The sequence below is a fragment of the Sorex araneus genome, chromosome 6, assembly GCF_027595985.1.
Source record: "Sorex araneus isolate mSorAra2 chromosome 6, mSorAra2.pri, whole genome shotgun sequence".
Classification (NCBI taxonomy): domain Eukaryota; kingdom Metazoa; phylum Chordata; class Mammalia; order Eulipotyphla; family Soricidae; genus Sorex; species Sorex araneus.
The window spans coordinates 86,670,564-86,681,235 of record NC_073307.1 but is presented as its reverse complement, the minus strand read 5'-3'; positions in this window follow the sequence as shown (position 1 = coordinate 86,681,235).

The following is a 10,672-nucleotide window of genomic DNA, read 5'->3' as shown; positions in this document are numbered from 1 at the left end:
ATGTGTATAGTGGTGACTGAATATGTATATGCATGTGTGTGTTGTGATGGCAACTGAGTGTGTGTGAGTGTTGTGGTGGCAGAGTATGTATTGCATGTGTGTGTTGTGATAGTAACGGAGTGTGTGTGAGTGTGTGTGGTGGTGGCTAAGTATGTATTGCATGTGTGTGTTGTGATGGTAACGGAGTGTGTGTGTGTGTGTGTGTGTGTGTGGTGGTGGCTGAATGCATTTATTCATGTGTGTGCCGGCCGAGTGTGAGTGTGCACCTGTGCATGTACATGGCGGTGTCGGATTCTGTATGTGTGTGTGTGTGTGTGTGTGTGTGTGTGTGTGTGTGTCTGTGTTGGCTGAGACTGAGGCAGATGACAGCGACCCCGGAGGCTAACCCAGAGGCCCTACACCTCTGTAGCCACTACCCTGTTTCCAGAACAAACTCACAAACCCCCTGGCCTCTACTTTCCTGAACTGGACAAATAGAAACCTCCCCCTCCCCCGCCAATTGCACCGGAGGTTCCTACCACCCCCTCATCTACCTAACTGCCCTCCCCAACAAGGGCCAGTATCATCCACTTTGGGAAACTACTGGAATAAACATGGCCTTGGAGGGTGAGAACTCCCAGCCTGACGGCCTGGTCAAGAGGAAACAGCGCCCCCTGTCTGTCTCCCCTCCCCTGTGTACCACAGCAATTACGCAGCAGGGCAGAAATAAGAGGTAGAGAGAATGAGAAGGAAGCGATGACATGCTGATTAAGACTACAAAGTCTGGGGACTGGGGCTGGAGCAATAGCACAGCGGGGTGGGCGTTTGCCTTGCATGCGGCCGACCGGGTTCGATTCCCAGCATCCCATATGGTCCCCTAAACACCGCCAGGGGTGATTCCTGAGTGCAGAGCCAGGAGGAACCCCTGTGTATTGCCGGGTGTGACCCAAAAAGCTAAATAAAAAAAATAAATGAAACTCAGTTTTTTTTTTTAAAAAAAAAAGGTCTGGAGACTTAGTTTTCAGTCTCTAAGGAAGATTGGAAGCCACTCACACTTAGCAGACACTGCAAATAAGTTTTTGCGGTGTTTTCTGAAAACCGACGCACCATTGCTGGGAGCCACAGTGGGGCCAAGGCAGCTTCCCCTCGTAATGAATATTCGTAAAGATAAGCAGGGTGCCTCTTTGGGGAAACTCTGAGCCCAGGTCCCCATCATCCCCTCAGCTCTCCCAGCAAGTAGTTCAAGGACAGGGATGCCCATGTCTGGATGTGAAATCTGGCTCTGGACAACTTCCTGGCTGTATAACTATGATTTAGTCCCTTAACTTCTCTGTGACTTCAGTTTTATTCCCTGTAAACTGAGAATAATCACTACAGTGACGATGTTTAACCTCGTGGGGTTGCTACTGAGTTTAAATGAGCTAGTATTTACAAACTGCGTCGACCTGTATCTGGCACACAGCAGACGTTATATAAGTGTTTATTAATAAATGAAATGTTAGAGATGCCTGGCATTCACAGGGAGGTGCAGCCAGTGCCAGGAAGAGGCCCGGCACATTCCTGTTTAGAGAGACTATAATTAGCGCCAGCCAAAGGACGCAGGAATTTCCTGCAAAATTAGGAACTCTGGTGGCCGGGCAGTGGGGCAGTGTGGGAAAGGGACTGGCTTTGGAATGAGATAAATCTGGGCTTCCAGGATGCTTCACTGACTCCTCTCGGTCTCCTTGAGTTAGTCGCCATGACTCTCTGGGCCGATGGTAATGATGTTATGTGCCTTGCAGGGTGGTCACCTGGATGCATAATGAATGGAAAGTAAGGGGCAGGTCCTCTCTGGTCATTAGACTACCATCAGCACCATCAACACCATCAACACCATCAGCACCACCAGCATCACCAGCACCACCAGCACCATCAACACCACCAGCACCATCAGCACCACCAGCACCACCAGCACCATCAGCACCATCAGCACCATCAGCACCACCAGCACCACCAGCACTACCAACACCATCAGCACCACCAGCACCACCAGCACCATCAACACCACCAGCACCATCAGCACCATCAGCACCATTAGCACCACCAGCACCAACAGTACCACCAGCACCATCAGCACCACCAGCACCACCAGCACCATCAGCACCATCAACACCACCAGCACCATCAGCACCATCAGCACCATTAGCACCACCGGCACCAACAGCACCACCAGCACCATCAGCACCATCAACACCACCAGCACCATCAGCACCACCAACACCATCAGCACCACCAACACCACCAACACCATCAGCACCACCAGCACCATCAGCACCAATACCACCAGCACCATCAGCACCACCAGCACCATCAGCACCACCAGCACCATCAGCACCAGCACCAAAGGCACCACCAGCACCACCAGAACCATCAGCACCACCAACACCACCGGCACTATTAGCACCACCAGCACCATCAGCACCATCACAAACATCACCAACATCAGCACCACCAGCACCACCGGCACTACTAGCACCACCAGCACCATCAGCACCATCACAAACATCACCAACATCAGCACCACCAGCACCATCAGCACCACCAGCACCATCAGCACCACCAGCACCACCAGCACCACCAGGACCATCAGCACCACCAGCACCATCAGCACCACCAGCACCACCAGCACCACCAGGACCATCAGCACCACCAGCACCACCAGGATCATCAGCACCACCAGCACCATCAGCACCACCAGCACTACCGGCACTACTAGCACCACCAGCACCATCAGCACCATCAGTACCACCAGCACCATTAGCACCATTAGCACCATCAGCACCATCACAAACATCACCAACATCAGCACCACCAGCACCACCAGCACCATCAGCACCATCACCGTCTTTGTTACCCCTGTTATAATTACCATACCACTGTCACATCACAATCATTGTCCTCATTGTCACCATCACTCTCACCGGTGTCCCTGTTGTTATATCATCATCGCCATGGCTACTATCTATCATCATCGTGGCCATCAGCGTTGTCACCTTCATCACCCCTGTCATGGTCACCATCACCATTGCCATCATCGTTACCATTCTCACCATTATTGTCGTCACCATCACCGACATCTCTGCCGTTATTATGGTTTTGTCGCCATCGATTTGCAATGTGGGAAGAATCCAGGAAACAAACCCTTAGTCGGTGATATTATGCAAAGGAGAGCCTTAGGGGGGCGAGCAGTGAACATGAAGAGGAAAGGTCTCCGCAAGAGACTGTCATTTGACATTTGGGAAAGAGCCCTATTGCTTTGGTCACAATACTGGCCAAATAAAAAGGGAAGATTTGATGTCTCTCTCCAGGGAACGTGGTTCCTTTGGGAAATTGCCAGATAGGAAGTAAGGATTGAAGGAGATGTGATTTTATTTTTCAAAAGCTGTCATAAATCACTCTAGGTGCTTCTTAAAAATACCAGAAGCTGATACCGATGAATATACATATACATATACATATACATATACATATACATATGTGTGTAGTGTGTGTGTGTATGTGTGTACACAATATCCTCCACAGTAGTGTTCAGGGATTCCTCCTGGAGGTGCTCTTGGAACCGTATGAGGGGCCAGGGATTGGACTGGGGTCAGCTGCGTCCAAGATAAGAGCCTACTCTCTGCACTCTCCCTCCCTCCCTCCCTCCCTCCCTCCCTCCCTCCCTCCCTCCCTCCCTCCCTCCCTCCCTCCCTCCCTCCCTCCCACCCTCCCTCCCCCTCACCCTCCCTCTTCCTCCATTCCTCCCTCCCTCCCTTTCTTCCTCTATTCCTCCCTCCTGCCTCCCTCTCTTCCTCCCTCCCTCCCCTCCCTCCTCGGAGCTCTGAAACATCTCTCTATTAGATTTCCTCTCTTTCTTCTTTTAAGTGTTTCCACTCATGAGGGTGGGGCATGAAAATGCCTTTTCTTCTCTCCCTGTAGGATTAGCAAATACAGCAAACAAAACACAAGGCTATGACAATGATGGTTGGAAATGACCACTCTGGACAAAAATTGAGCACTGAGAGTAGGTAAAGCAATATACATAATAAGCTGTCGGTACCTTTAATGCAAATCATAATGCCTGGAAGAAAAGAGGGAGGGAGGAAGAGAGAGAGAGAGGGAGAGAGAGAGAAGGAGAGGGAGAGAAAAAGAGAGGGATAGAGAGAGAGGGAGAGAGAGGGAGAGAGAGAGGGAGAGGGAGACAGAGAGAGGGAGAGGGAGACAGAGAGAGGGAGAGAGAGGAAGAGAGAGGGAGAGAGAGGGAAAGGGAGAGGGAGAGAGAGGGAGAGAAAAAGAGAGAGGGAGAGAGAGAGGGAGAGAGAGGGAAAGGGAGAGGGAGAGAGAGGAAGAGAGAGGGAGAGAGAGGGAGAGGGGGAGAGAGAAAGGAAGAGAGAGAGGGAGCGGGAGGGAGAGGGAGAGGGAGAGAGAGGGAGAGAAGGAGAGAGGGAGAGGGGGAGAGAGAGAGGAAGAGAGAGGGAGCAAGAGGGAGAGGGAGAGGGAGAGAGAGAGTGTCATAGAGGCAAGGGGCAGGGTGGAAGGAACCTGGGGACATTGGTGATGGGAAACGGACACTGGTGAAGGGATGGGTGTTGGAACATTGCATAACTGAAACCCAATCGTGGGCAACTTTGCTACGGTGATTCAATATTAAAAAATTATTTTAAATACAAGACTTGCCCAGTTATGATTGAATCTCAGATAAACAAGGAATACATCTTTAGCATCCGCATGCTGCAAATGGTCCCTCTTTATGTGAAAAGAATCACTCGTTGTTTTTCTCCAATCAGAGATGAACGGGGCATCCTGCATTTTATCTGGACATCCAGTTTCCTGGGCCAGTGCAAGGCTGTCTCCAGCTGTGAAGGTGAAACTGATGCCTTGATAGCCGGGAGAAAGGAGAAAATTCAGGTTAGTTCCTGGAACTGAGAGTTTCAGTTTCCCAGAAACCAAACAATGTGTAACTAGCCCATCTGAACCCACCTCGAAAGTTCCTGGGCCCAGCGAGTGGGCTCAATCAATCAAAATGCCCTGGAAATTGTCTTTTGTTAACCGTGAAGAATGAGTAGCTTATGTAACCATAAACTGTTACTGTTACTGGGAACTACTGTTTAACTGTTGCCTGACCACTGTTGCATATAGGGCTTGCTTAACCTTAAAACCTTGAAGCCTATATAAACCGCTTGTGATTTGGAATCCGGGTCTTCGTCAAGACTCCACTGTGTTGGATGAGACTTGGACCCCAGCTCGAGCTAGCAAGAAAGTCTCTTTGCTTTTGCATTATCATGTCTGGGCCTGGTCTCTCCGCAACTGGGAATCCAAAATTCAGGTACAACACAGCCAGCCCACCCCTAAGAAAGTCAAACCATCTGTTTTCAGGGCTGTGTACTATGCTAGCCCACGGAACTTGTACATAGGGGAGCGAAGGAGCCCGAGGCAACACCATGGAGAAAGCGAAAGTCATCCATTCAGAGCGTGCGCTCACCGAGGGGTTCACTCAGTCACGTGCATTTGGAGAGTCAAAGGCACACAAAGTTGGGAAGACTCTATAGTGACATAGAGGCAGCTTCAGGTATGTCCTGAAGGAGGCTTGTGGGCTTAGTAAAGTTGTATCATCAGGAATAGGGAAGTCCGGCCTACAGGGCATCTAAGGTCCATGAAATTCTGTGGTCAGACCCTGGTACCTGACTGAGCAAACACATGCTTCTCACCTGCTATCTGTAGCTCATTGACCCGTACTGTGTGGCCCAAGAAAGATGTCCTTAATATCCAAAAGGCCCTGGAGAAACACACTTCACCTCTACATGGACCAGCGAGAAGCCAGACCCATCCATGACATGGGCTGAGGGGATAATTAGCTTTCTCAGATTGGATCTGAGTTGGAAGCACAGATCCAAGTACAGGCACTGCCCATTTTTTTCCCCTTTTATTGAATCACCATGTGGAAAGTTACAAAGGTTTCAGGTTTAAGTCTCAGTTATACAATGCTCGAACACCCATCCCTTCACCAGTGCACATATGCCACCACCAAGAACCACAGTATAGCTCCACCCTGCCCCCCCACATCTCCAGCCCCCCACCCCGCCTGTGTAACTGATAAATTTCACTTTAGTTTCTCTTTACTTTGATTACACTCAATATTTCAACACAAAACTCACTATTATTGTTTGGAGTTTCTCCCCCTTAAAGTCGGACCTGCTGAAAAGGAAGCATTTGATAATTTGTTTTCCATTGCTGAGAATGAAGAGATATGAGGTCGAGTGGCCGCACTAGCGGCCGCATGGTTTTGGATTTCAGTATTTTAATATTTTAGTAACTAAGTCCAAACTCTCATTCAAACTCGAAGGAATGACACACTATTTTGCAGATAAACAACAACTCAGGAACTTCATAGACTCTAAACCAAACCTAAAAGAAGGTCTAAAGGGGCTACTATAAGTCAAGAAAAACCCCTACAAGCACAACAAACACTTACAGATGGCACAAAACCCTATGACAATAATCTCTCTCAATGTCAATGGTCTTAATTCACCACTTAAGAGACACAGACTGGCAAAATGGATTCAGAGACTGAACCCAACATTCTGCTGCCTGCAAGAAACACATCTGAATAGCCAGAACAAACACAGACTCAAGGCACTGTCCATTTTGAATCGGTGCTGACGTTATTTCCAAAGTGGATTTATTTCCGAGCGCATGGGCTCTTGAGAAGTGTAGGAGAGAGTCCCACACAAAACTCAGATGCTTAAGAAGCTAAAGTGTATTGTGCAGTTCAATTGGCTCATTTCCCCACGTACAAGATACTCTCTCTCAATTCCCAGTTCATCACCGACTTTGTAAGTCCTGTCCCTCTCTGTCTAGTTACCTCTAGTGTATGATGGCCTGGTCTTGTCCCCGTGCTGTTCTCTATCCCGTGGATGCTTTCCTGACATGGAATCACCAGCTGAAGCCCTTTCACCTACATGCCCTACCCGCTGTACTATCACTCCACCCCTGCACATCTCCCATCTGGAAGGATCCCTCCAACCATCATTGTCTTAGTGATCCCTTCTCTATTCCAGCTGCCTTCTCCCCCCACTCATAAGGCAGGCTTCCAACTATGGATCAATCCTCCTGACCCTTTGTCTACTGTCCTTGGGTGTCAGTCTCATGTTTTACACTCCACAAATGAGTGCAGTCCATGTCTGTCCCTCTCTTCCTGATTCATTTCACTTAGCATGACCACCCACTTATAAGCAAATTTCATGACTTCATCTCTTTTAACAGCTGCATAGTATTCCATTGTGTAGATGTACCAAAGTTTCTTTAACCAGTCGTCTGTTCCTGGGCACTTGAGTTGTTTCCAGATTCTGGCTATTGTGAACAGTGCTGCAATGAGCATATAGGTAAAGATGTCATTCCTACTGTGCTTTTTGGCAGTGGGTGAGATTTTTACTGACCAATCAGATGAGCTAGCTCCCCACCCTTCCACCTCCACTCTATCGCAGAGATTTGGGGTCCATGACTCTGGGGGGTTATTAGTCGGCTTTTAGAGATGGAGTTCTGACTCACTTCTCACCAACCACCTGCCTTCTTTGCACTAGAGCCCAGCAGATCATTCTGCTTTCGGTGTCTGGAGTGCACTGGATGGTTCTGCATTTGGCCTTTGGACTGACTTCATACGTGATCGACTCATTGTACGTTCCTACATTCAGTGTCTCATCTGCAAGATTTTTCATCATCCCTGAGATCTTAGAGGGTGTGCGTGGGCTGGCATGGATTCACACACACACACTCACACACACACACACATACACACACACACATGACCTCGTGGACGCAACTCAAAGATGCTCTCATCACTTTGTCTTGGAAACTTGGTACCCGAAGTACCAGTCTTGCTTGTGTAAGTGTTTTGTTCAAAGGGCCCTGAGGTTTGCTCCAGGGCGGGTTCCTGCCTGGGCTTCTCCCCTGCGTCCGAGGGCTTTGCTGACTGAGCTACTGTCGCAAAGCAAAGGAGTTTTCCTGGGCCAGAGAAGGAAGAAGACTGGGTGCCATCTCCGACCTTGGCCAGCTGCAGAAAGTTGGTATTGAGGAGCAGTCGGACAAGGCTGGTGTGGTCAGGAGCCAGCTGACCGCTGACCTTAAGTAGCCGTGGAAGATTATCTTCCAGGGCTCCTGTCATCACACTGGCCTCCCCTTTCGGTCCTGAGAGAATTGAGAATTTCTAGACTGACCATTTCCTTTTTCTTATTTATTTATTCATTCATTTATTTGTTTGTTTGTTTGTTTATTTATTTATTTATCTTTTTGGGTCATACCCAGCCATGCACAGGGGTTAGTCCTGGCTCATGCACTCAGGAATTACTCCTGGCGGTGCTCAGGGGACCCTATGGGATGCTGGGATTCGAACCCGGGTCAGCTGCGTGCAAGGCAAACGCCCTCCCCACTGTGCTATCACTCCAGCCCTCCCCCCCCCCCGTTTCCCTTTTCTTTCCATCTTCCTTTACTCTGATGCTGCTGCTGCTGCTGCTGATAATGATGATGATGATGATGATGATGATGATGATGATGATGGTGGTGGTGATGATGTTGTTGATGCTGCTGATGCATTTGGACCATGCTTAGCAGAAACTCTTGGCTCAGTGCTCCCAGGTCCCTCTCAGTGTCGCTCAGGGCACCTGAGGAATAAACTTGGGCCTCCGGCATGTGAACCCAGGTGTGGCTATGTGTTAACAAAAGCAAACAAGTCTCTGCTTTCTGCTATTCAGACAGCTTTTATATACTCACACTGGCTGCATTGCTGAACCTTGGAGTCTGCTAAAAACAGAGAAGCCCCCCTAGTGCCCCCCTCTCCAGCCCAATCTCTCTCTATCACACAGTTCTCTCCCCAACTAAAATCTTATCTCCCTCAGGCCTGACCTGGCACCAGCCACTTCCTGTGCTGTCTAATCAAGTGGAGACAACTACAAACACCTGGACAAATACTTGGAGCCCTGGAGTGACTAATTTTTCCCTCATCCTGCTCAGTAAATGTACATATTTTAATCCCATTTTTTTAAAGCCTAAAAATAGAGACCTACCTCTAAAGGCACTCAACCTGCATATGGAAAAGTGATGTGTTTATACAGCCCAGCAACCTGGAGGAAGTCTTCCAAATCCCGCAGGATGTAGCCCTGGCTGGCCTTGAGACAGTCGCCCAAGTACCTGATAAACAGCTCTCCAACAGCCACGGCCAACCCTCAGCAGCTCTTTAATGGGTCTTGACTGTGGCATTACCCATGGGCAAACTCTTATTTTACTCTCAGGAGGAAGAGAGATCATATAAAAGAAGTATAAAGCAGGGAGAGGGAGGGGAGGGGGAAATGAAGAGTTTTTTCAGATCAACTCATTCAGCTGGGGGTTTAATTTTTTTTTAACATTTTGGTTTCCTATGGTCTATTTTTTTAATTATTATTTATTGACTCACCGTGAGAACAGTTACAAAGCTTTTCAGTTTAAGTCTCGGTCATACAATGATCAAACCCCCGTCCCTTCACCGGTGCACATTTTCCACCACCAAGAGCCCCAGTATACCCCCCCATCCTACCCCTCCCCCTGTCTGTTTGGCAGATGATTTCCACTTTACTCTCTCTCTACACTTTGGTCACATTCAATGTTTCGACAAAAGACCTACCATTATTATTTAGAATTTTCCCCAACAATCAGACCTGCCGAAAAGGCATCATTAGATCATTTGTTTTCTATGGCTGATTATGAAGAGCATATGAATTGCGGCCCCCCGATTTTGAATTTCTGATACTTAATAATAAGTCTGGAGGGATTTCTGCCAAAAGCCACTGGGTTCCGAGATTGGTTTGTGTGCCTCTGGGATCGTGGCCGTTCAGGAGCCTGGAGGAGCAGTTCGTGGGTGGCAACTCCGGGTTTTAATATTTTTAATCAAAAAAAAATTTGATTAAGGCAGTGGGATTTACAAAGGTATTCATAGTTGAATTTTAGGCATATAATGCTCCAGCCTCAACCCCATCACCAATGTGATCTCCCCTCTACCAATGTCCATTTCCCTCCGCCTGCAACCCCTCAGCCTGGCCCCTTGAATGGCTTGTTTTTAAGTTTGGTTGTTGTTTGGTTCTTGTTTTCCCAGTTCTGTTGGTCCCGTGCTGCGGATATACAGAGACACCTACAACTCTTTGGCACTGATGAGTATGTGTGAGGCCCCTGTCTCCTGCCCCTGGCACTGCCCGACTACCTCTTCTGGTTTAACCCCTCGATTTTGTTCCTTCCCTATCCTTCTCAGTTCCATAATCTAGGGCTGAGGATAATGAAAGTACAGCAGTAGGGTGGCTTGCCTTGCTTGCAGAGGATGTGGATTCAATTCCCGGCACCATTTAGGGTCCCCGAGCCCCACCGGAAGTGACTCCTGAGTGCAGAACAGGAGGAAGCCGCAAGCATTGCCAGGTGTGCACCCTTGCACCCTTTCCCCATGACAAAGTTCATGGCTTTGTCTTAAAATAGGATCTGAGCTGTGTATCCACTTGGGTAGTTCCTCAGCTTCCCTCTCGGTGAAACAGATGGCTGTGTGTGCTTCATCCCGTTTCTCAGGACTCAGAGGTTTCTCACAGGGCTTCCCCCTCCCCTCCCCCGTGAGACAGAGGAGTTAGTGACACCCCCCCACCCCCCACCCCCCCCACCCTGCAGC